This window comes from Heloderma suspectum, chromosome 2 (genome assembly GCF_057233095.1).
Source record: "Heloderma suspectum isolate Gila_16-S chromosome 2, 16-S_ref, whole genome shotgun sequence".
NCBI lineage: Eukaryota > Metazoa > Chordata > Lepidosauria > Squamata > Helodermatidae > Heloderma > Heloderma suspectum.
Genome location: NC_139459.1, coordinates 31,505,861 through 31,529,974, shown reverse-complemented (window position 1 = coordinate 31,529,974; position 24,114 = coordinate 31,505,861). Strand labels below are relative to the sequence as shown.

Genomic DNA, 24,114 nt, shown 5'->3' with positions numbered 1-24,114 from the left:
GGCAATTCATTCACAGACGAATCCATCCTGGATTTGTTTAACACTGTGCCTCATACCAGCCCTTCCAAAAGTAACAGTAGCTGTTTGATAGCCTCCAATATTTCATGGAGGCAGGAACAGGGTCGGATTTACCAATAGGCATGCTACGCAAATCTCTCAGGGGAAAACATGTGCAAGAACTTGGCCAAGGAAATCCTCTTTAGTGAATACGTTTATTAATTTTCTACCCAAAGACTTTAAAGCGGTGCACAACTGAAAAAGAAATCATACCCCAAAGGCAATCAAATGTCACAATAAGAAGCTTAAAAAAGATAACAAGGAACAGCAGAACTTCTCAAATAAAAGTAAAAGTGGTTTTGAAATTTAAAAAATATTTATTATTACACAGGTTTCTATGCCACTTTCCAGTGAACCACCAAAGCAGTTAACAATAATTATATAGCTATAAAATATTACAATAAAAATACAATAGAATAACACTAGTTGGCAAGATGACTGTAATTATACTGGCTGAGTCACTCTTATATCCCTCTTATAATAATTAAATACAGCACAGGAGAAACCTTTACTAATGGATATGTTTCACCATTTTGGGACAAAGACATCCCTTACAGAAGGGGTGGGCAGAAGGTAGATCTCCAGATGTTTTGGACTTCAGCTCCCAGAGGCCCCTGCTGGCCTGGCCAATGGTCAGGAATGCTGGTAGTTGAAATCTAAAACATTTGGAGATCTACTTCCTGCCCCCCCCCCTTATACTGCCATGGCAGGCGCCAATTCATCTCAGCCATCCGGTTGAAGTTTTAAAACAGGGATGGGCAACTTGTGACCCTCCCGATGTCTTGGCCTACAACTCCCATCATCCTTCACCATTGGCTTTGCTGTCTAGGGCTGATGGGAGTTGTAGGCCAAGACATCTGGAAGGCCACAATTTAAGGACCCCTGATTTAAAGTAATACTACTTTGCTTTAAAAAAGAAATCTATCGAGTGGGACTATGAGTTGGATCTGACAGAGGTGGGACAAGTACAGTCAACCTATGGTTAGAAGCAGCAAACAAGACACTGGCCTGACTGAAACTCTGTCTATGTAAACAGAGTGTGCATCTCAGAATCCTTTGAAATACCACAAGTAGGGAAAACCACTAAACCTTTCAGGTATGACCTAAATCATATCCCTGATGAATATACAGTGGAGGTGAGGAATAGATTTCAGGGATTAGACCTGATAGACAGAGTGCCTGAGGAACTATGGACGGAGGTCCGTAACATTGTTCAGGAGGCAGCAACGAAATCCGTCCCAAAGAAAAAGAAATGCAAGAAAGCAAAGTGGCTGTCTGATGAGGTTTTACAAATAGCTCACGAAAGAAGGGAAGCGAAAAGCAAAGGAGAAAGGGGAAGATATACCCAACTGAATGCAGAGTTCCAGAGAATAGCAAGGAGAGACAAGAAGGCCTTCTTAAATGAACAATGCAAAGAAATCGAGGAAAACAACAGAATGGGAAAGACTAGAGATCTCTTCAAGAAAATTGGAGATCTCAAGGGAACGTTTTGTGCAAAGACGGGCATGATAAAGGACAAAGAAGGCAGGGACCTAACAGAAGCAGATGAGATTAAGAAGAGATGGCAAGAATACACAGAAGAACTATACAGGAAAGATCTGAATGTCCCTGATAGCCATGATAGTGCGGTCACTGAACTTGAGCCGGACATCCTAGAGAGTGAAGTCAAGTGGGCCTTAGGAAGCATTAGTAACAACAAAGCTAGCGGAGATGACAGTATTCCAGCCGAGCTATTTAAAATCCTAAAAGATGATGCTGTTAAAGTGCTGCATTCAATATGCCAACAAATCTGGAACACTCAACAGTGGCCACAAGACTGGAAAAGGTCAGTTTACATTCCAATTCCAAAGAAGGGCAACGCCAAAGAGTGTTCAAACTACCGCACAATTGCGCTCATTTCACATGCCAGCAAGGTGATGCTCAAAATCCTACAAGCTAGACTTCAGCAGTATGCGAACCGAGAACTACCGGAAGTACAAGCTGGGTTTCGAAGAGGCAGAGGAACTAGAGATCAAATCGCCAACGTTCCCTGGATCATGGAGAAAGCAAGAGAATTCCAGAAAAACGTCTATTTCTGCTTCATTGACTACGCTAAAGCCTTTGATTGTGTGGATCACAACAAACTGTGGCAAATTCTTAAAGTGATGGGAGTACCAGACCACCTTACCTGTCTCCTGAGAAACCTGTACGAGGGTCAAGAAGCAACAGTAAGAACCACACATGGAACAACCGATTGGTTCAAAATTGGGAAAGGAGTACGACAAGGCTGCATATTGTCACCCTGCTTATTTAACTTATATGCAGAGTACATCATGAGAAATGCCGGGTTGGATGAATCAGAGGTCGGAATTAAGATTGCCGGGAGAATTATCAACAACCTCCGATATGCAGACGATACCACCCTAATGGCAGAAAGCGAAGAGGATCTCAAGAGCCTCTTGTTGAGGGTGAAAGAGGAGAGTGCAAAAGCTGGTTTGAAACTCAACATTAAAAAAACTAAGATCATGGCATCTGGCCCTATCACTTCCTGGCATATAGAAGGGGAAGAAATGGAAGCAGTGACAGATTTTACTTTCTTGGGCTCCAAGATCACCGCAGACGGTGACTGTAGCCATGAAATTAAAAGACGCTTGCTCCTGGGGAGGAAAGCTATGGCCAACCTAGACAGCATAGTAAGAAGCAGAGACATCACCTTGCCGACAAAGGTCCGTCTAATCAAAGCTATGGTTTTCCCAGTAGTAATGTATGGCTGTGAGAGCTGGACTATAAGGAAGGCTGAGCGCCGAAGAATTGATGCTTTCGAACTGTGGTGCTGGAGAAGACTCTTACGAGTCCCCTGGACTGCAAGGAGGTCAAATCAGTCCATCCTAAAGGAAATCAACCCTGAGTGCTCATTGGAAGGACAGATACTGAAGCTGAAGCTCCAATATTTTGGCCACCTAATGCGAAGAGAAAACTCCCTGGAAAAGACCCTGATGCTGGGAAAGACTGAAGGCAAAAGGAGAAGGGGACGGCAGAGGATGAGATGGCTAGATAGCATCACCGATGCAATGAATATGAACTTGAGCACGCTCCGGGAGAGAGCACAGGACAGGAAGGCCTGGCGTGCTATGGTCCATGGGGTCACGAGGAGTCGGACACGACTGAACGACTGAACAACAACAACTTCTGGTTCACTCTCAGTTTGCCCAGGAACAGTGCCTAAGCTTCTATCAGGTGGAAGGAAGGAGAGGCAAGCCAATGTTGCATAGTGGTTAGACTGCTGGAGAAAGATGGGGGAGACCCAAGTTCAAATCCCCACTCAGCAAGGAGACTCACTCAGAACCCTTGGGCCATTCACTGTCTCTGAGCCTAACTTACCTCACAGGGCTGTTGTGAGGATTAAGTGAGGACAGAATCATGTATACTGCCTTTGACAAAAGGTGGCAACAAAATTAATTAACTAAAACAGGGTTGTGGCCATCCAGATGTTGTTGGACTACAACTCCCACCATTGCTGGCCATGCTCGCTGTGGCTGGGAGTCTAGCAACATTTGGAGGGCCACACGTTCCCCGCTCCTGAATTAAAAGGATGGAAGAAAATGCACCAGAATGGGAACAAAGGGAAGACCCAAAGTGCATTAGAAACACTTTATTAGGCCCCAACATATCTTGAGTTGTAGGGCTTTGATTCAGTTATGCTTGAAGAAGAGTCCTGCAACACAAAAACACATTGGGCCATAATAAAGAGCTTTTCTACACAAAGCTGTTAATCACTGTATCTACTTTCAGTTTTGTCAAAGAATTCAGATCCGAGCTCTACACAAAGAGATTTTCTTTTCCTGCTAGGTAAACTCTAGGTGACACTGTGCTATAGCAGAATAGCACAAATACAAGTAGTCCTTTCGTTTTCAGAAATAATACCCCATTTTCCCCACTCTAAAAAAATCTGGGAAAGTGCTCTTATAGAACAGAGGCAAAATTGATCATGGAGTTGTCTAAAGAACCCATAAACAACCATGAGTAAGGAATCACAAGTGTAAAATAAATGCCCCATGTAGAAAAATTCAAATTGGTTCTAGTGCACCTCCACGTCTCCTCTTTCCTTGCTTCCCCCCTTTTGCACTGTCCTGTATCAATTTTCCATCCCATAAAGTACTGGAAGGCATATGACAATGCACTGGTACTCTCTCACAAATCAGCACATTCAACTAGCTCAGCTCTGACAACCAGCTAAATCAGCCTTCACCAACCTGGTACCGTCCAACTCCCAGGATTCATAGAATCATAGAATAGAAGGGTTGGAAGGGGCCTATAAGACCAGAGTCTCTAACCCCCTGCTCAATGCAGGAATCCAAGTCAAAGTATCCCTGACAGGTGGCTGTCCAGCTTCATCTTGAATGCCTCCAGTGTTGGAGAGCCCACTACCTCCCTAGATAATTGGTTCCATTGTCGTATTGCTCTAACAGTCAGGACATTTTTCCTGATGTTCAGCTGGAATCTGGCTTCCTGTAACTTGAGCTCATTATTCCATGTCCCGCACTCTGGGATGATCGAGAAAAGATCCTGGCCTTCCTCTCTGTATTCCTGATTGTCAGCCATGCTGGCTCAAGATAATGAGAGTCGAGGAACAAAACATCTGTAGGGCACCAGGTTGGAGAAGACTGAGCTAAAATCAAAGAAGCTGGAAGTTATATCCCTCCTGTTTCAGAGATAGAGAACTACTGCACAGCAGCAGTGTGTGGATAGGGAAATTCTACTGAAAATTATGCAGTCAAAACTGGTTTCTGCTGGGCTGGGGACCCCTCCCCTTCAAATAAATGAATTTCTATTTAATTAAGGGTTTTATTTTCATGCAGTGCATGAAGCTGGTTTGACGTGGTCAGGCAAGCTTTCACTTTCATTATACTGCTGAACTAGCATTCAGAAGCTATTCAAGCTCCAGGTCATTGCAGGCCAACAACACAAAAGAGCAGATGTAATCTGTCTCTGGGAAGTCTGCCAATCCTGCCTCTTTATATTGGAGTGGTGAGGGATGTGGATGGAGCCACTGTGGCAGCCTCCTGACCCAGTGAGGTTTCAGCAGAAATAACTTCCAGCAGAAGTCCAGTGCAATTGCAGGGCAGGGGGAGAGAAAATGAGAGTCACTCTAGAAGTGTCACCGTTGTGCAAATGGCTTTTTAAAAGTAGATTGCAGGCACACGGACATGCCCAATCCAGATTGGGACCACACTGTAGGGAGGAAGGGTGAAAGGCACCTACTCCCATGCCAGGGTCCCAATCAGGTCTCCCATGCCTACAATTTGCTTTTAGGCAGCTATTCATGCAGTTGCTAATTGTGTGAATGGTATCTCTTCTGGTCTGGCCCAGAGTGTGAAGCAAATTGAAAAAGAGTAGGAAGAACTAAGAAACATACGCATGGGCAAGCAGCTTCAAACTAGAAAAAAAATCTTGAGTTACTATTACTAGCTCTCTGCTTCCTTTCTTTAACCAGTGAATCCATCTGCTTTTCATAAGAACCCTGCTGGATCAGACCAAAGGCCTATCTAGTACAGCACTGTGTTTCCACTGTGGGCAACCAGATATCTATGGGAAGTCCACATGACAGCTACATGTCCTCAGGAGCCTTTGGTGAAGAACTTTGCCAAAAGCTTTTTGAAAGCCTAAGAAAACAATGCTTGTTGACACTGTCCAAGAACTCTAAAAGCTCAATGAGGCAGAGATTCCCTTTCAAGAAGCCATGCTTGCTCTTCTTCAGCAAAGGCTTGTTCTTCTAGATGCTTGATCTTTTGTCTTTAATCATGCTTTTCACCAATTTACCTGGAACAGATATTAAAGTTAACCAGCTTGTAATCTCCTGGATCCCTCCCATATCCCCCCGTTTAAAAACAACAGTAACACTGTTATAAAGCCAGTGCTTGTTATTACCTTTAAAGCCCTAAACAGTTTGGGACAAAGTTATTTGAAGGATCATCTCCTCCCACATGAATCTGCCCCTCCTTTAAAATCAGCTGATGTGGACTTCTTGTACATGCCATTACCTTTTGAGGTGTGTTTAGTGGCAAAGGGCAGAAGGACCTTTTCTGTGGTAATGCCCCATATATGGAACTTCCTGCCCTGAGAAAATTGAACATCTCCCTCTGTGTTTGTGTTCTGTCAATTTTTGAAGATCATGAAAACATTCAGGTCATTAAGGTTCTTTTGTTAATGTCCCTAGGCACAGTAACCAAGACACCCAAATTCACAATAGTATTCATCACCTCTCAGGACTGGCAACCTGCTGTCCTCCAGATGTTTTGAACTACAAATCTCATAAGCTCCAGCCAATATGCCAGCTGCCAGGGTTATGGGACTTATAGTCCAAAACATCTGGAGGTCATCAGGTTGCCTTTCCCTGCACTACTGCAGACTTAACATTGGCCATGTTCCTTTGCTCTCCATAGGCTAGCAGAAAAGAAAACAAGATGGCATTTTCCATGTTTCTCACTTCTGGCAGAGGTGGCCCAAGTCACATGGGGCTTATCAACCAATGTGATCTTTAGATAATCAACATTTTTCAATTCGATGGTATGCCAAAATGATTGGTTTCCTCTTCTGAGACATATCATTTGTCCCTGCTTCCCACATCAGTTTTCTATAAAATGAGAAAGCCAAATAAAAAGAGTGTGTGCTGGTTTAGACATAATGCTAAACCATAGTTTATTGTTGCAAGAATGAATATAGTCTCCTTTCCGCTCTCGCCCCCCAGCATGGTTCAGGTGTTCAGATGCTTTTGCTTCTGTTTTTGATTACTTGAAGTTAAGTAGGTCATTCAAATTCTAAAACTGTGGTAAATTTTAACTATGTTGGTTAGTGAAAACAAGCCAATTTCAAACCATAGTTTATTAAGCTGGCTTGTTTTAATTAACAATAGTTATTTGGACAACACACTAAAGTGCGGTTAATCTAAAAACAGAAGTGGAAGCTTCTGATCTCTTCCTCACAGCAATAATAGAGGAGAGGAGAGGAGGTACACACTAGCCCAGAGGAAATCTAGACACATTCTCTTAATACTAAACCATGGTTTAGTGCAGGGGTGAAGAACCTCTGGCCCGTGAAAGGCACACTGTGCTCCTTTCACGAGCCCTGCTCCCCACAGAATATTGGTTCTGCGCGCGCGCACTCACACTCACACACACACACAGAGTTTAGTGTTATGTAGTGGTAGAGTTATTGTAGTGTTAAGAGTTGTTGGTTAGTGTTAGAGTTGTTGTATTGTTGTATGTATTCCTATTGGTCTTGTTTGTCATCTGTTTCACTTCAGTAACAATGTGACATGAATGATAACAGAGCCATGGCTTTCCTTGGACATGTCCTCAGGCATAGGGATGGTGGCCAGGGTTGCTGCCTAACCCACAAAAGGATCTTGCAACTTCACCAAGCTTAAAACACCCTAACATCTGTTCAGTGTAGAGAAATATTCTTAGCAAGAAATGCAAAGTGTTTATGTTTCTTTTTCTAAAATGAACTTTTCTGCTTCTGTAGGTGCTGTAATAAAATGTTCACATAATTAACCAGACCATTCTGCATGTGTAATACTAGAGAAGAGCTCACGCTACCTTCCACTGACTTAGATCACATCTCCATGCACTGCCATTATAGGGCAAGTTAACTTTTAACGGGTACTAATTGCGATATATAGTTCAGAGCCCTGCAGCCTGGTGTAAAAGCACTAGAGGTGGTGGTGTTTATGGTATTTTTAGTCTAGAGGTATTCAAGTAAACTTGAGGAGTTAAGCTAATCCCTTGCTAAGAAGCAAGTCTGTGTTACATCCAGATCTCCACTGAACATCAAAAAAACGGAGTGGGGGTTGGGTGTGTGTGTGTGTGTGTTGCAATTTGGAAGAGTGGCAAAAGGGGTTGGTAGGTATACTGAAGCTTGTGGCACAGCAGCAGCTATGTCATATTCTGCCACATGCTAGTCCTTATTGCAAATCCAGGAGAATTCTTTCAGCAGCGACTTGATACCAATAATTCAGACAGTCTTAAAAAGAGCTCAGGAAACTGAATAGACCTTGGAGATCAAAATCATCACCAGAATTGAGGTTTCATTCAGAGCAGGGAACTGAGTTTGCAGAAAGGCCGGTCATGCATTAGAAAAGGCTCCTCCTTTCCCCGAGCCATTTCCATTCCAACTGGTCATTATAAGAATTCCTAGGAAATTTTAAGAACTGGTGCCTGCATTTGCTTATTTTCCTCCTCCCTCCTCCCCCCCCCTTTCCTTTTGTGCTGTATCTTTTACATTGTAAGCTTGCAGGCAGGAACTGACTTTTTATTGAACTTACATAAGCTGCATGGCTGAAGAGCAAGGTAAAAATGCTTTAAACAAGGTATGAACATGGGTGGGATGTCCCGCTACCTACTTACAGATAAGGTTGTTGTTGTTCAGTCGTTAAGTCATGTCCGACTCTTCGTGACCCCATGGACAGTAGCACACCAGGCTTTCCTGTCCTCCACTCTCTCCCGGAGCATGCTCAAGTCCATATTCATTGCATAAGTGATGCTATCTAGCCATCTCATCCTCTGCCGTCCCCTTCTCCTTTTGCCTTCAATGTTTCCCAGCATCAGGGTCTTTTCCAGGGAGTTTTCTCTTCGCATTAGGTGGCCAAAATATTTGAGCTTCAGTTTCAGTATCTGTCCTTCCAATGAGCAGTCAGGGTTGATTTCCTTTAGGATGGACTGATTGGACCTCCTTGCAGTCCAGGGGACTCGTAAGAGTCTTCTCCAGCACCACAGTTCGAAAGCATCAATTCTTCGGCGCTCAGCCTTCCTTATAGTCCAGCTCTCACAGCCATACATTACTACTGGGAAAACCATACCTAATCTTTAAGTAAGCCAGGACAACTTCTTTCCTTTGATTGTGAAACGACGCATTTAGCCACACTTGAAAGTACTGTTTTCAACTCAAGAAGCTTATTGTTAGGCTGGCCTTCCCACTGGTCTTACAGATGAGGGAGGGGTGATTAAGCCACTCACTGCCTCTTCCCCACAGTGCCCCAACACCACTTTTCACTCACTGCAACAAACAGTGGGTGGAAAGAAACTGGCAGAGTATGAAGGAAAAAAGCAGAAGGCAGGAGAAAGGTGGAACACCCTTCCAGTATCTGCTGATTCTTCCCTCCAAACCACACCCTCCCTCACCCAACTTTAAAGATGGTTGATTGAGGCCTACGTTCCCAGATCTTCCACTGAATTTCTGAGTTGGGTGCTTGATGGTGTACTGACATGTCAGAGATTATTTGAAGCACTTTCACTGTACCAAGAGGATAAAAAATAGAGCTGTGCGCAAATGGCCTCTCAAAATTCTCCAGCCTATTTCAGGGCAGAGAAATTGGGGGGACAATTTCACCAAATTTCTCCTAGGGGAGGATAAATTCTCCAACAGTTTCTCACAGATAGGCTCACTATTGGCAGGGGCTGTAGCACGGTAGGCTGTAGTATCCTAAGGGATTTTGGTTTATTGCACTGCTCCTGCAAGCGACAACAGCATCAACTATGTTGAGGCTTCCACTTTTCTGAGCAGAATTTTGAATTTCTTTTGGTTTTTGAGCTTACCTAACCACTGTGAGGCGGCCGAGGATGCTGTGTGTATTTGCTCTCTTTATTACACATCTTTCCATTGATCTGCAGCCTCCCAGGCCATCAGCTGTTCCTGAACTGAAACCCCCCCATGGGAGGAATCACCTTATGGTGTCTTCCTCATGATGGCTTTAACTGAAGTGCAGGAAGCTGAGGAGGCTACGGGCTGTCACAGAGATTTCAGTTCAATAAAACTCTGTACACACCATGGCCACCGCATAAGTAAATGAAGCTCCATGGCCACCTCATAAATAAAGTAAGCACAAGAACCCCAAACCCAACCTATGGGAATTTCTCCAAAATGTGTCCTCCTTTGCATTTCTTTTTGATAGCAATTTCTTTTCTATCAAATTGAATGAGAATGGTAAAAAAAAATGAGGGATAAATGTTCGGCACAGCACTAATAAAAAGAGGCTAAATAGAACATCATGTGAGCAGCCATCTGTTCACTCCATGGCACTTCCCCTTGCTCTCTTCCCCCTGCAGGCCCCTTGCCCCCCAAATCTGCTCTGGACAGTCCCCCAACCCTCCAAGAGCACATAGAAGGGCTGCAATGGGGAGTGGAAATCCATTCTGCCAATGGTTTCCATTCCACTGGCAAACAGCCAGCATTAGAAACAACACAAATACTCCATGTAAAAATCATCCAGGAAAATTAAAATGTCATTTAAGTTTCCTTAGATTTTGCTGATTGATCCCCGAGCCCCAAAGGCCAGCCCTCAAAAGGTGGGTCTTGTGATGCTTCCAAAAGGTGCTTAGAGTTGAACTTTTCAGTAAGGGGACCTCAAGTGGGGAGCAGCCACCAAAAACACCATAGAATCATAGAATAGTAGGGTTGGAAGGGGCCTATAAGACCATTGAGGTCAACCCCCTGCTCAATGCAGGAATCTAAGTCAAAGCATCACAAACCCAAGGGATGGAGAGATTAAAAGCAGAACCTTGAATTGCACACTGCTAAGCTCAGCAGGACTGGGCCCAGGCCCAGTGCCTGAAAGAAAAGCTGCTTGGCATACCCCTGGATGGTGCTGTGAGCTCCCCTAAGGAAGGAGGGGTGAGAAATGCAATAAAGAACTCAATCATTTGTATGCAATCGCTGAACCTACACTGTGAAAGAGAGAGAAAGGAAGTTGGGCTCTCTAGTCACTTGTTAGATTCTGCCCCATTGATCTGGAATGTATAAAGCAGGGGTGGGCAGAGAGAAGAGGGTAACAAGCATAATTCTACAGGCATGCAACCGGTGTATTAACATGCAAATTACAAGGTTTGGGCTCCTCCGTGAGATTATACCAAAGACTCCCCACTATGAAAGAGCTGCTGCAAAAATTCCCATAACCCTTAGGGAGTTCCCACAACCCTGCACCTTTTTAACATGTGTGCACCGCAGAAAAAGGCAAGCTCGAAGGCAAGGCACAGTGGTGAGAGCAATTACTCAATGCTCCAGAGATTAGCTGGCTGCCTCCTCTTGAGATAGTATTATTCAAGAGAGAACAAAGAGAAAGGAGAAGAGATATTAATTCATCATTAGAAGTACTACTATTTTTTCTGTCATAGGCTTTCATGAATCTATATTAAAACACTCCACCTTCTTGCAAAACTAAAAAAAAGAAGAGTTTATTCACAGTCTGTTGAAAGAGACTATGAAATTCAAAAGTTGCCTCACACCCCCAAATTAGAAGGCTGTTTCAGCAGCAGCCGTTGCAAAAATCTTGTTGTGACACTGCAGGTAAATTTGTATCCTGTACTCCACAGCTTACAGTGCTTTTCGTTTATTTATCACATACAGGTTAAGAGGTGCAGTTAATGCTAATTTTCCAGCAATATTCATCTTCCTGTTCTATCCTTTCTCCCCAAAATCTAAATCGAATCTCCAGCACCCATACAAGGCTGCCTGGGCCCCAATATCAGCATCTAAGACCCTGCTCGCAGGCCTACCGTCAAGAAGTATTAGATTGGCGGGCAGTAGAGACAGGAGCTTTTTAGTGGTGGCACCATGCCTTTGGAATTCCCTGTCTAGACAGGGGCCTAAGGCTCCTACACTGACGTCTTTTAGATGGTGGTTGAAGGCTTATTTATTCCGAACAGCTTGTAACTGATATTTATGTTTTGTATTGAATTGCTCCTAGTTTTAACTGCTGCTGCCAATTGTGTGTGCGTGCGTGTGTTCAAATAATTTGTTATTTTTCCTATCGGTTTATATATTTCTATACCGTTTTACTTTGCTGCCACAATAATATTTTTATATGCATCAATGTGATTTTATGGTTATATAATATAATATGTGATTGTAGATTGTTTTAATATATTTCAAAGTGCCTCAAAAGGGAGTCTCTAAATAAACAAATAAGCAAGGTCTTTACAATCCAAATCCAAACCCAAATCAGGCACAATAAGCTTTTCTAATGCCTGTTATTGCCTCATACATAATGCTTCTCAGTAGCAGCATGTTCAGGAACAAGTCAAATTGCCCATTTCACACTGAGCTTGCTACTGGGAACCCAAAGTATGTGGGCATCTCTTTGCATGGTTATTGGAATACCCCCACAAATTTCACCAATCTTAGCAATGTATTTATTTAAACCCTGCCTCTCTGCTTTCTCTCTAAGGGCACAATCCTATGCATGTTGAGACAGAGAAAAGGCTTACAACTCCCAGCATTCCCCAGCCAGCACGGTTACTGCTGTTAAAGCACTCAAGATACATATCACCTAAAATAAAACGAGTTATAGAACAACAGATCTCATAAACAGGACACCGCAGATAACACACCTTGGGAGATAAAATGCCATCCGCCAATGACATGGAAACACTTCATATTAGCTGTTAACCTTGCAGTAGGCACAGCAGTTTGGGCATACACACATAATTTGGTTTGCCAAGAGCAACCATACCCAGAAGGGTGCATTAAAATAGAACTTTGAGTAACTGGATATATGAGCATAATATGTATGTAAATCAGTCCCACAGCTTGAAGCAAAAGCTCCTGCACATTGAAACTGTCACATGCAAAGCACTTCATTGCCAGCAGTCCTGCACCCATGACCTCTTGCCCCAACCAAACTTTATATAATGTGTATTTGATTTTAACCCAATCCCAGAATTTTTTTTAAAAAAATCTCCTGAAGTTATGCACAGCCAATTGCAAAACAGCAATACAAAATATAAAAACAAGAGCCCATCCAACAGGTGGTGGGAAAACCATGGAAAGCTAGACATATGTTTTGACTATGAGCCAGATGACTGATGTCACATGACAGGTCAGACAACTGGTAAGCACATACTGGGAAAATATTTTAGGAAATAGCATCCATAATGCACCAACATACTTTGCCTGATATTCACTCTTGCTAGCCACTAGCTCAACACTGGAGGAATACATATCCTGCATTTGTTTACTTCCTAGCTTCAGAAAATATGGGTTGGAATTAAGATTAGATAAACTGTTTTTCTCAGTCTTGTCAATCTCGTTGACTTTCCCCCCCTTGAACAGTATCCATTCCCTGTTATTAAGTCAATCTCTTTAGGGCAGTGGCTTTCAAGCTTTCTAACTTCAGGAAACCGTTTCCACGTTGATTCGTTTGTTGTGAAATCTTTATGCATTGCAGAAGATTCTGAGACTTGTTTGTGTTCAGTCTGTTCACATTGAGCAGGGGTTGGACTAAATGATCCCTGACGTCTCTTCCAACTCTATGATTCACATGGAGCAGCTGCCAGGCTTCTTTATTGCTTCTGAAACTGCACATCACAGGAGATGAGTAGTGGTCAGCAAGCTGAACTTATCTGCTATTACCAAGAATCTCCTATTGGGTGTCCCATAGCACACAAAACACAGCTTGACGCCTACATGGTTTCTGGGATTACATAATGGCCAGGTTCAGATGTCATGCTACACCAAGGGTTCCCAACCTTTTTGGGTCAGTGGGCACATTTGGAATTTTGAGAATGTGTTGTGGGTGCTTTCACAAAATGGCTGCCATGGGGGTGGGGCTTACCGATTTATAAAATGCTGTCGTGGTGGGCATGTCTGGTCACAAAACACTAATTTCCCAGTAGGCAAATTGGTAACGCAAAAAGAAAAGTCATTTGCCCCAAAAAACTAATATAAGGCAGAGGCAGGCTCTGAGCCTCAAACCACAAAAATACATGTTTGAACCCAAATAAAGATGGTGCTGGAGGGTAGCACTTCTTTTTGCAGCTTGCCAGCCTCCCAGGCTTTTTTTTTTTTAATTTAAAAAAAACTTGAGAAATAAAATAAAATAAAAATCAGGTGCTAAGACAGGTGTTTGTGGGCACAATGTTGGAGACTCCAGCGTTATACCATAGTTTAGCATGACAAAGGGTGGTTCTACATTAAGCAAAAAACCCGCAAAACCCCACATCCTTTCCAGAGCTTCCTGCTTTCGGTTTCTTTGCGGATTAGGAAGGGCTTTTTTACATGGCAGCCACATGGTTTGAACTGAGGGAGTGACTTCCTCCCTCCCTGGCATGTGGGCAAATGAGGACAGGGTGGTCTTGTTTTTGTAGCTTAACTTCTGCTGTATTGTTTTCTCACAGCCCCCAGGAAACCTCTGACTTACTTCTGTGCAGAGATAATACTATGGTGTAAGTCTGCAATCCTGGGCACACTTACTTGGGAATAAGCCGCACTGAACTCAATGGGACTTATTTTGAGTAGATGCAAGATCACCCCGTAAGTCTGCAACCCTCGGCACACTTACTTGGGCGCAAGCCCCACTGAACTGAATAGGGTACTCTGAAACAACAGAGCATGTTGCTTCTGAGCTTGGTGGGGTAAGGGATCAGATGTGTCTCCCTTCATTGCAGGGAGGCATTTTACCCTGTTCTCCTTCCAATTTAGAAATGCAGAGGCAGGAGATGCAATAGGCAGGTGATTCTTGCCCTCGTGCCTGTTAAAGCTGCTTCGGTCTCCTTCCCTGCAACCCCATCCTCAATGCCTTTGTCATCCTGACCTCACCCACAGCAACAGAAAACAAACGCCCACAGCAGGCAGACAGAGCCGTTTCTTCCGCTATGGGAGAATTTCACGTGAAGGTCATGGCGCTCCTGTTCCGTGGGCTGGGAAAAATACCACATTTTTTGCGTTTGGGGAAAACATGGGATAGGCTAGAGGAAATGGCGGGAGACACCCTGGAGGGTAACGGCATCATGTAAAGCATCCGCAAACTTCCATGACAGAGCCATCTCAATAGCAGGATGAAAGGTCCATGTGATGAACCCCAAAGACAAGCCACAGCAAGCGTCGGTCTCAAGTACCACCACCACCATCACTTTTACTCTACCCACAAAGAGCAGATAGAAAGTTTGTTCTCGTCATTCTAAAATATGGTTTAGCATGACATCCAAATGCAGCCAGTGTCATAGTGATACAGGAATATGTTTCTTTTAATTAATCCCATGGCATCAATCCCATATGTGATGCATGTGTGGGGTTTCTTTTCCTGTTGCTTGATACTGATGAGCTAAATCTTGGAATTAGATTAACCTGCATGGATTAACAAACTGCTGTGTGGAGTCACGGTTGTCAGGACAACGAACAGAAAATGTATCCTATTAATCCTCTCAGAAAAGATCTTCCTTCATGCAGCACTAACCAGGGATGTGGTACCAGCCAAGCCAAACAAATGAATTTTATTATTACTGTTTTTGTGTCAGGTAGCTGAGTAACAAAGAGTGCCCAGGTTCATTAAGGGGTGGATTACTCGTTAAGGGACCACAGCCATAAACAAACAAGAAATAGTCCTTTCCACTAGAGTAAACTCTGGAAGGAAGGAAGGAAGGAAGGAAGGAAGGAAGGAAGGAAGCAAGGAAGGAAGGAAGGAAGGAAGGAAGGAAGGAGTCTGAATAACATTTTCCCATGAAAATACCCTCCTTCCTTCTTCACTAGAACATTTACAGTGAACATTTTCCCACATTTGCTTCCATGTACAATACCTGTTTATAAAACAGAGCCTGCAATTACACTCCTCTTATTTGGCTTCTATTTCCTGGGAGCTCTGCGCTTTTGAGCAAAGATGTACCATCTCTCATCAGTCATATCCTGCGTTACAGCCAGAATGGTGCAGTAGCAAAGAGTGTGAAATGAGAAGCCTCCACACACTGTCAAACTCACCCCCACTGCAATATGAGAGATAACATTACGAATGTTAACACTCCCATTTTGAGCACTGAGAAGTCTCAGGGGTTCCAGTGCTTACCCGGGGTTCAGTTTCCTTAGAAAGAGGTTACCGGAGACCTACAGCATTTCCGTGATATGAGATTTACAGATATATACAAGCTGATCTTAAGAAGAAGGTTCACAGATTCCTGCTCCCCAGCAGATGTCTAGGGCAACCCAGAGCAACATCCTGCAGAAAGCAAAGTCAGCTCTCTAGGCTGGGTTCACACAACACACTAACCCGCATTCAGTGGTTGAATATGGGTTGTTATTGAACTGTCGGTTGCTGTTGAACCATGGGTTATTGTGTTGTCTGAACGCAGTGCGTTTTCAGCAGGGTGGCTTCTTAACCATGCAGTATGGCTTGTTAACCACCCTGAACAACCCAGCAACAAACCATGGGTTCTTAAGGTGACTTGTTCAAGAAAAATAAGCCACACTGTATGGTTAACAAGCTGCCCTGAGGAAAATGTGTTGCATTCAGACCACACATTGTGCACAAAGACCTCCTTCCCTTAAAGTCAGCAGTGTCGGTTTGGGAAGTGCCAACCACCTCTTGGGAGCTGGTGTACCTGTTCAGCAGCACAAACATGGTGCAATAACACTGCCCAACCCTCCTCCCCACCCCAGTGCTAGATGCATTCAACTCCCACCTCTGTGCAGCACACCTTTGCATTATATATGGAATGCTAGTGTGGTGTAGTGGTTAGAGTGTTGGCCTGGGACTCTGGAAACCCAGATTCTAGTCCCCTAGGCCACGAAGCTCACTGGATGGCTTTGGGCCAGTCACTGACTCTCAGCCTGTCCTACCTCACAGGGTTGTTGTGAGGCTAACGTGAAGACCATGCGGACCATGTAAGCTGCCTTGGGCTCCTTGCCAGAGGGGAAAAGGCAGGATATAAATGTACTAATACATTCAAATAAAATAAAATAAAATACATGGAGCCCAGTTTAGAGAATGACCTGTGGAGTATACAGAGGCTTGCTTTTATGCACGGACTACTCTTGCTGCCTTGGGAGTTTATCGAGTATGTGTATCACATGGTTCAAGGGACCACTTTACATAAATCAATGAAACTAATAATATTTTTGAAGGAAAATCGCTAACATTAATACTCATATATTACTCACTAATAATAGCATGAACAATAAATTAATAATAGAGGGCAGCCTTCCCCAACCTGGTGCTTCCCACTTGTGCTGGACTACACCACTTATCACACCCAGCTAACATGATGGGGATGTTAGAAATTGTAGTCCAACGTATCTGGAGAATCCTCCATAGTGGGTCAGATTGTAAACTTCTTAATCCCGTCGGTTTTTAGGTGTACAGCTAAGTGTTTTTTAAGCGCACTCCTAAAAATGTACAGAATGAATGTGACAAACAGGTGTTTGAAAATATGCTTCATATAGATACACTTCTTAGTGGGCAGCTCCAACTTTACATGCATATCAGCAAACACCAGCAAACATGGATGACATAGACATGTGTACACATGGACATGTGTCCATGTATACATAGACATGTATAGCTCTAAACTCCTGGGTACACAGATCTCAGAAATCTGATTTAGCCAGGATCATCCAAGTACACTGCCCACATTTAGCTTGATTGCTAACACTGGCTACCCACAGCAAACAGATTTGCTGCATGAAATACAGAACTGCCCCAGAGAGATGGGTGTAGATTCCAGAGCAAACCTGGGTTTATGTCTGTGTAATAGCTCCAAGAACACTCTGCATATCCACACACACACTAACGTATCCATTCTCCATCCATCTTTAAACATCCCCCCACACACACGCACACTAGCAAAATATCCCGCTGCACCCTTAAAGTCTGACACATTTATTACAACACAAGCATTTATGGTTGATTCCATTTCACCAGGCTCACAAAGTGTTATCTTCAGTTGGCAGGTGTATATATGCACTACACTTTGCCGCCTGTTCCTTATTCCAGGGGACAGTTACTCACGAACCTTATGCACCATAGTGAAAGCAACTTTAATTTCATACACTACTAGGTTGCTATAAAGTGCTGTTAATACTCTGACACCTGTAATAGGTCGTTTTCTTACAGCATCAGTAACCATAACGTAGATCTAGATCTGCTATATATCTCTCTGGGTGATTTGTAATAGATCAGCAGTGGTTTCTGACTCCCTACCATTATGCGACAGCAGCAGCGAAATGACTCCCTTTCCACCCTAAATTATACTGCTGAAATGAAGAAAGCTTGGTAACCAGGAGAGGATTTTTGTATGGCAACACTATGGGCCCCATTCAGTTCAGCTGCTCAAAGCAAATTCCTGGGCTCAGCATCCTTTCATCCTTGGGCTGCAATCCTATACACACATTTACTTGGAAGTAAGCTCCACTGGCAAATTCTGAAAGAGATGGGGGTACCAGACCACCTTACCTGTCCCCTGAGAAACCTGTACGAGGGTAAAGAAGCAACAGTAAGAACCACACATGGAACAACCAAGTGGTTCAAAATTGGGAAAGGAGTACGACAAGGCTGCATATTTAACTTATATGCAGAGTACATCATGAGAAACGCCGGGTTGGATGAATCACAGGTCGGAATTAAGATTGCTGGGAGAATTATCAAAAACCTCAGATACGCAGACGATACCACCCTAATGGCAGAAAGCGAAGAGGATCTAAAGAGCCTCTTGTTGAGGGTGAAAGAGGAGAGTGCCAAAGCTGGTTTGAAACTCAACATTAAAAAAACGAAGATCATGGCATCTGGCCCCATCACTTCCTGGCATATGGAAGGGGAAGAAATGGAAGCAGTGACAGATTTTATTTTCTTGGGCTCCAAGATCACTGCAGACGGTGACTGTAGCCATGAAATTAAAAGACGCTTGCTCCTGGGGAGGAAAGCTATGGCCAACCTAGACAGCAAAATAAGAAGCAGAGACATCACCTTGCCAACAAAGGTCTGTCTAGTCAAAGCTATGGTTTTCCCAGTAGTAATGTATGGCTGGGAGAGCTGGACTATAAGGAAGGCTGAGCGCCGAAGAATTGATGCTTTCGAACTGTGGTGCTGGAGAAGACTCTTACGAGTGCCCTGGACTGCAAGGAGGTCAAATCAGTCCGTCCTAAAGGAAATCAACCCTGACTGCTCATTGGAAGGACAGATACTGAAGCTGAAGCTCAGATATTTTGGCCACCTAATGCGAAGAGAAAACTCTCTGGAAAAGACCCTGATGCTGGGAAAGACTGAGGACAAAAGGAGAAGGGGACAGCAGAGGATGGGATGGCTAGATAGCATCACTGATGCAATGAATATGGACTTCAGCACGCTCCGGGAGAGAGTGCAGGACAGGAAGGCCTGGCATGGTATGGTCCATGGGGTCACGAAGAGTCGGACACGACTGAACGACTGAACAACAACAAAGCTCCACTGGAAATGAGCTCAGCGGAAGCCACGTCAAGCCACGTCATGGTCGCCTTCCACCTGGAAACCTGTGTCCTCACTGTGGGAAGCTGTGTGGATCCAGAATTTGAATTTCACAACCACCTGCAGACCCACTGCTAAGACTCTGCCCCTGGAAGACAATCTTACTCGGTTACAAGTGATCGCCATGGATTAATGACTTCTGAGCAGACATGTAGAAGATTGCACTGCAAGTGTATGTTTTTTGCACCAGGTTCTGATCAATGGATCTTGGGGTTCTATTAAAAAAAAGCCCAAAGTAAATCCCACAAGCCTGAAGTCTGGGCGCAGTCTCAGATGCATGCCTTATTTTTAAGCTCATCAGCTCTACATGGGTAAAGAGCAGCGCAGAGACCGACCAACACACGCACCCTCCCCTTTTGCGGGGGCAGGAGGGGCACTAAAGATTGCGTACACACACACACACACAAAGACACACACACACACACACACACACGCCACTTTTCTGCCACACAGGGCAATCAGAATGAATCCCAAGCAATCATTCCACAAAACAGCAGCACCATAAAAGATCCGAAGGGAAAAAGACAATCAACAACAGCTTGTTGAACAGTCACTCACCCATTTCCCACCGCCCTCCCAGTGGAGGCTGGTGGCTCCGATTTCGGTGGGGTTGCGAATCCATTCTGGGTCTCAGTCAGACCCAGCCAGAACTCTAAAGGAGCGATCCAAAGTGCTGAACCCTGTCCCCAAAATACGTTCAGCACCTCGGTTAGCTCCTTTAGAGTTCTGCCTGGTTCTGACTGAAACCCCGAGTGGGTTCGCAGCCCCACCGAAATCGGAGCCACCAGCCTCCACTGCCCCCTCCGCGCGGGGCCTGCAGCTCCCCCCGTGCGCCCGGCAGACCACCGCCCGCGCACCCTTCCTGGGGAGCAAGTCCCACTCAACTCCGTGGCGGCCACTTACGTGCAAGCAGACCGCGCGCCTCTCCCCCGGTAACCTCCTCATCTCCCGCAGGGGACCGTGCAGAGGGAGCGGAAAGACGCCCCGGAGGCGCTGCTCCGGCTCTCCTTACCTGCCGGGGGACGGAGGCGAGCCGCCGCAGCCTCCGCCGCCGCCGCCCTCCGCAGGGCGTTCGTTGCGAGCGCCTCCGAGCGCGGCGGCCGCTCGGCGGCCAATGGGGCGCGCCTTATCCAACGCGTCGCCGCTGCGAGGCGCGCCAGAGGGCGGCCAGGGGCCCGGCCGGGAGGAGTAGCGGGGCGGGGGACAGAAGATCGCCGGGAAGATCTCGCAGCCGCTCGCCCCCGGCCACATGGAGCCAACGTTGGCTAGTTTCTGAAGCAGGCCGCGGGGAGAAGAGCGCGTGGGAGTGAAGCTTCACCGGCTGCATTTCTGCCTGCCTTAGTAAGCCGCGGGCGGGCGAGGGAAGCAAGCAAGCAAGCTTTATTTTTTATCTATTTAGAATATTTCTAAGTCACCTTTCAGGAAAGGAGCCCTCCCAAGGCAGCGTGCAACTATAAAATGCCTGTAATAAAATTCCTATAGTAAAAAAGCACTGCAGGAAGAAAAACAGCGGATGTTCCAAAAAATCAACAAACATCAGCATAAGACTGAACCTACAACACAATTGCAGTATAACCCAGTCTGATCAGACAATATCAGAGGAAGGCCTGAGTAGACAAGTTAGCTTTCAGGGCCTTCTTGAAAGCTTGCAGTGATGGGCCTGGTGGACCCCTAATGGCAATTTATTCCAGAGGTGTGGGGTCACTGTAGCAAAGGCTCTGTCTTGTGCTGACCCACCTAACTGCCCTCATAGGTGGGCAAATGGGAAGGGCTGCTCTATTCTCTTCCTAAAGTGCAGTCAGGCTGATATGGGTGAAGGTGGTTATATATTTTATTCAGAGGCAATTTCCATTCTCACATTCAGTATGACTTGAGCAGCCCTAGAAAGGACAATCGCTTCCAGCCTTTCCCAAACTTGCCCCCCCACAGTGTTGGACTACAATTCCTATCATTCCCAGCCAGCATGGCCAGGGATGCTGGGAGTTGTAGTCCAACATCAGAGGACCCAAGATTAGAAGGACTTGTTGATCAACACACTACTTGTAGCTAATGTGTTTATTAATTGTTGTTAAAGATGCTGTGGCTAAAACTAGGTTGGAAGGCGTGTGTATGGAATAGGTCTAGTTACTCAGTGGGTAAGGTGGTTATTATTAATTAATCATGTCCATATGCTGCCCTATTACAGCAGCTTGCCACAACACACTATTATATTTATTTTATTATTTATGTATGGCACAGAGTGGTAAGGCGGCTGTAATGCAACCAAAACTTTTCTCCACAACCTGAGTTCGATCCCAGCAGAAGCTGGTTTTCAGGTAGCCGGCTCAGGTCGACTCAGCCCTCCATCCTTCCAAGGTCGGTAAAATGAGTACCCAGCTTGCTGGGGGAAGGACTGGGGAAGGCAATGGCAAACCACCCCACTATACAGTCTGCCAGGAAAACGCTGAGGAAAAACAGCGTCCCTCTAGGGGTCAGTAATGACTCGGTGCTTGCACAAGAGGAACCTTTCCTTTCCCCCCCTTACATGTATATCCCACCTTTTCTTCCAAGGATCCCAAGGCCATGATCCTCCTCTCTATTTTATCCTCACAACAACCCTGTGAGGTAGGTTAGGCTGAGAGTTCATGACTGGCCCAAAGTCACCCAGTGAGCTCCATGCCTGAGTGGGGACTTGAACCTGGGTCTCCTCCACGCCAGTCCAGCACCCTAATCCCCCTACACCACACTGGCTCTCAACATACAACTGAATAAGTTAGTTTCATCCACTGCTGGAATTCCATCTTCCAAACATCAAAACAATATCTCCTCCGATGTCAGGGGCACTGGGTATAGCTGCCTAATGGTAAGGGAAATGTGTGCTGCAAATACTCAGAGATTTTAGTACAGCCTTCCCCAGCCTGGGTCTTTCCAGAAGTTTTGGACCAGGGCTGGAAGGTGGATCAGATGAGCTGAAGTAGATCAGCAAGGGTTTCTAATTCCCAATTATGTAACAATAGCAACAAATAAAAAGTGTCTGTCCCCCCATTTGATTGCTGAAAAAGAATGCTTGGGGGGAAACCTGGAGTGGATTTTTGTATGAAGGGACTTGAGAACTCAGTTCTGGTACTGTTCTCAAATTCCTGGGCTGAGCACATGCTCAGAGGCACCCTCTTCCTTAATTCTCCACCTTTGTCTGCCTTCCTGAGCCACTATATTTTGCACCTGGCTATGGTTGCTGGACCTCAGAGTTCCTCGTGAAAAATAAAGTTGATCCCACAAGCCCAAAGTCTGCCCAACCCTATTTGGGACTACAACTCCCATCTGCAGTGGAGGTTTGTAGCTCTGAATCTGCTCTGGGTTTCAGTCAGAACTTGAAAGGAGCTATCCAAGGTGCATTAGCAAGCATGGCCAATGGTTAGGAGATGGTGGAGTTGTAGTCCAAAACATCTGGAAGGAAAGCTGTTCTAGTATTACTTTGCACATGCCAGAGCAGAACCCTGGCAATTTTCTCTCTTTCCCATACACAATGAAAAGAAAGAAAAGAAATGAGTGGGGCTTGCTGCTGGCTAATCAGGTTTCCCACATCGAAAACTCAGCACTGTGTCTCTAGATATACTTCAGGCCTGCCTTCCCCAACCTGGCCTCCTCTGGATGTTTTGGACCACAACTTCCAGCATTCCTGACCATCGGGCATGCTGGCTGGGGTAGATGGGAGTTGTAGTCCAACACATCTGGGGAGATGCTGAGTTGGGGCAAAGGTTAGTAATGTTTTTGTCACTGGGTAACTTCAAAGTAGCAGTGGACTCAAACATGTTTTTAAAAGCTCCACTTGCTGCTCAAGCATCACTGTTTCTCCAGAAAACCATGGACAGCTCCACTCATGGTGTCCTTTTCTATAAAGCCTAACAGATGCAGTGCTAGGGAAAACTGCATGAACCATGAGATACTTGCGCAAAAAGCCTGGAGACGGAACAGTAGTAGTATTTTAAGAGCTGAAAGTGGTTTAAAAGAGGGTATGTATGCTCACAGTATGCAGCCTTATCCTGCTTTTGCCTCTGCTAAGGAGGCTTTTTCATTGTTTCCCAAACCTATTTGACTGGAGGCAAACAATGGGGCAAAAGACATGTGTGTACGCTACACATCCTAGGGAGTACAGCGGTTGTCAGTCCACTTTCAGCTCACTGAAAAACCATTGGCTTGGATCCTCACTTTCCAGAGTTCACATGGAATGGGGCTTTCCTGCCTCCCCCACCCCCCGCCGCCACCCAAATCTACTCCTGTGGGTTGGACAACCCTTCTGAATGGTCTGGGGAAGCTGTAGATGGAGGGGATAGTTGACAGAACTTGCATGGAGGAGCAACTCAGGATCCAAGCAGTTGTATTTATTTTTTAGAGATTTGTCTGCTGCTTTCCATTCAAATGAAGCGCCCAAGACAGTTATGATAATGGATTAAAAACAAATCAGTACAACTTAATAGGTCTGCATAACTGTGGAACAGGTTGCACAAATGTAATGTGCAACCGTGCTTGCACAATCATAACTTTAGTTGGATTTTCTTCTTGCGCATAGTTCAGAACCTAGCTTCCACTAGGGAACATCATTTGCACTAATGGAATGACAAGAGTTGGATACTGCCCTAGGACTACAGAAACATACACTTGGAGGAGCCCTTGTAGGCCATCTAGTCCATGGGTGGGCAACCTGGTGACCTCCAGATGTTTTGGACTACAACTCCCAGAATCCAGATCACTGACCATGATGGCTGAGGCTTATGGGAGCTGTAGTCCAAAACATCTAGAGGGCACCAGATTTCCTACCATGATCTAGTCCAACCCCTTGT

The 24,114-nt window shown here is 45.0% G+C and overlaps 2 protein-coding genes across 2 annotated transcripts in view; both read right to left on the bottom strand.

Moving 5' to 3' along the window:
- Positions 1 to 20,383, bottom strand: part of NIM1K (NIM1 serine/threonine protein kinase) — a 65,627-nt gene extending 45,244 nt beyond the window's left edge. Inside the window, exon 1 of the mRNA XM_084833165.1 lies at positions 20,198 to 20,383. The gene's annotated coding sequence lies outside the window, so the exon portion shown is untranslated. The remainder of the gene's footprint in view (positions 1 to 20,197) is intronic.
- The window catches only part of ZBTB35 (zinc finger and BTB domain containing 35), a 49,769-nt gene continuing 31,484 nt past the window's right edge, over positions 5,830 to 24,114 (bottom strand). The window contains exon 9 of the mRNA XM_084833158.1: positions 5,830 to 5,856. The gene's annotated coding sequence lies outside the window, so the exon portion shown is untranslated. The remainder of the gene's footprint in view (positions 5,857 to 24,114) is intronic.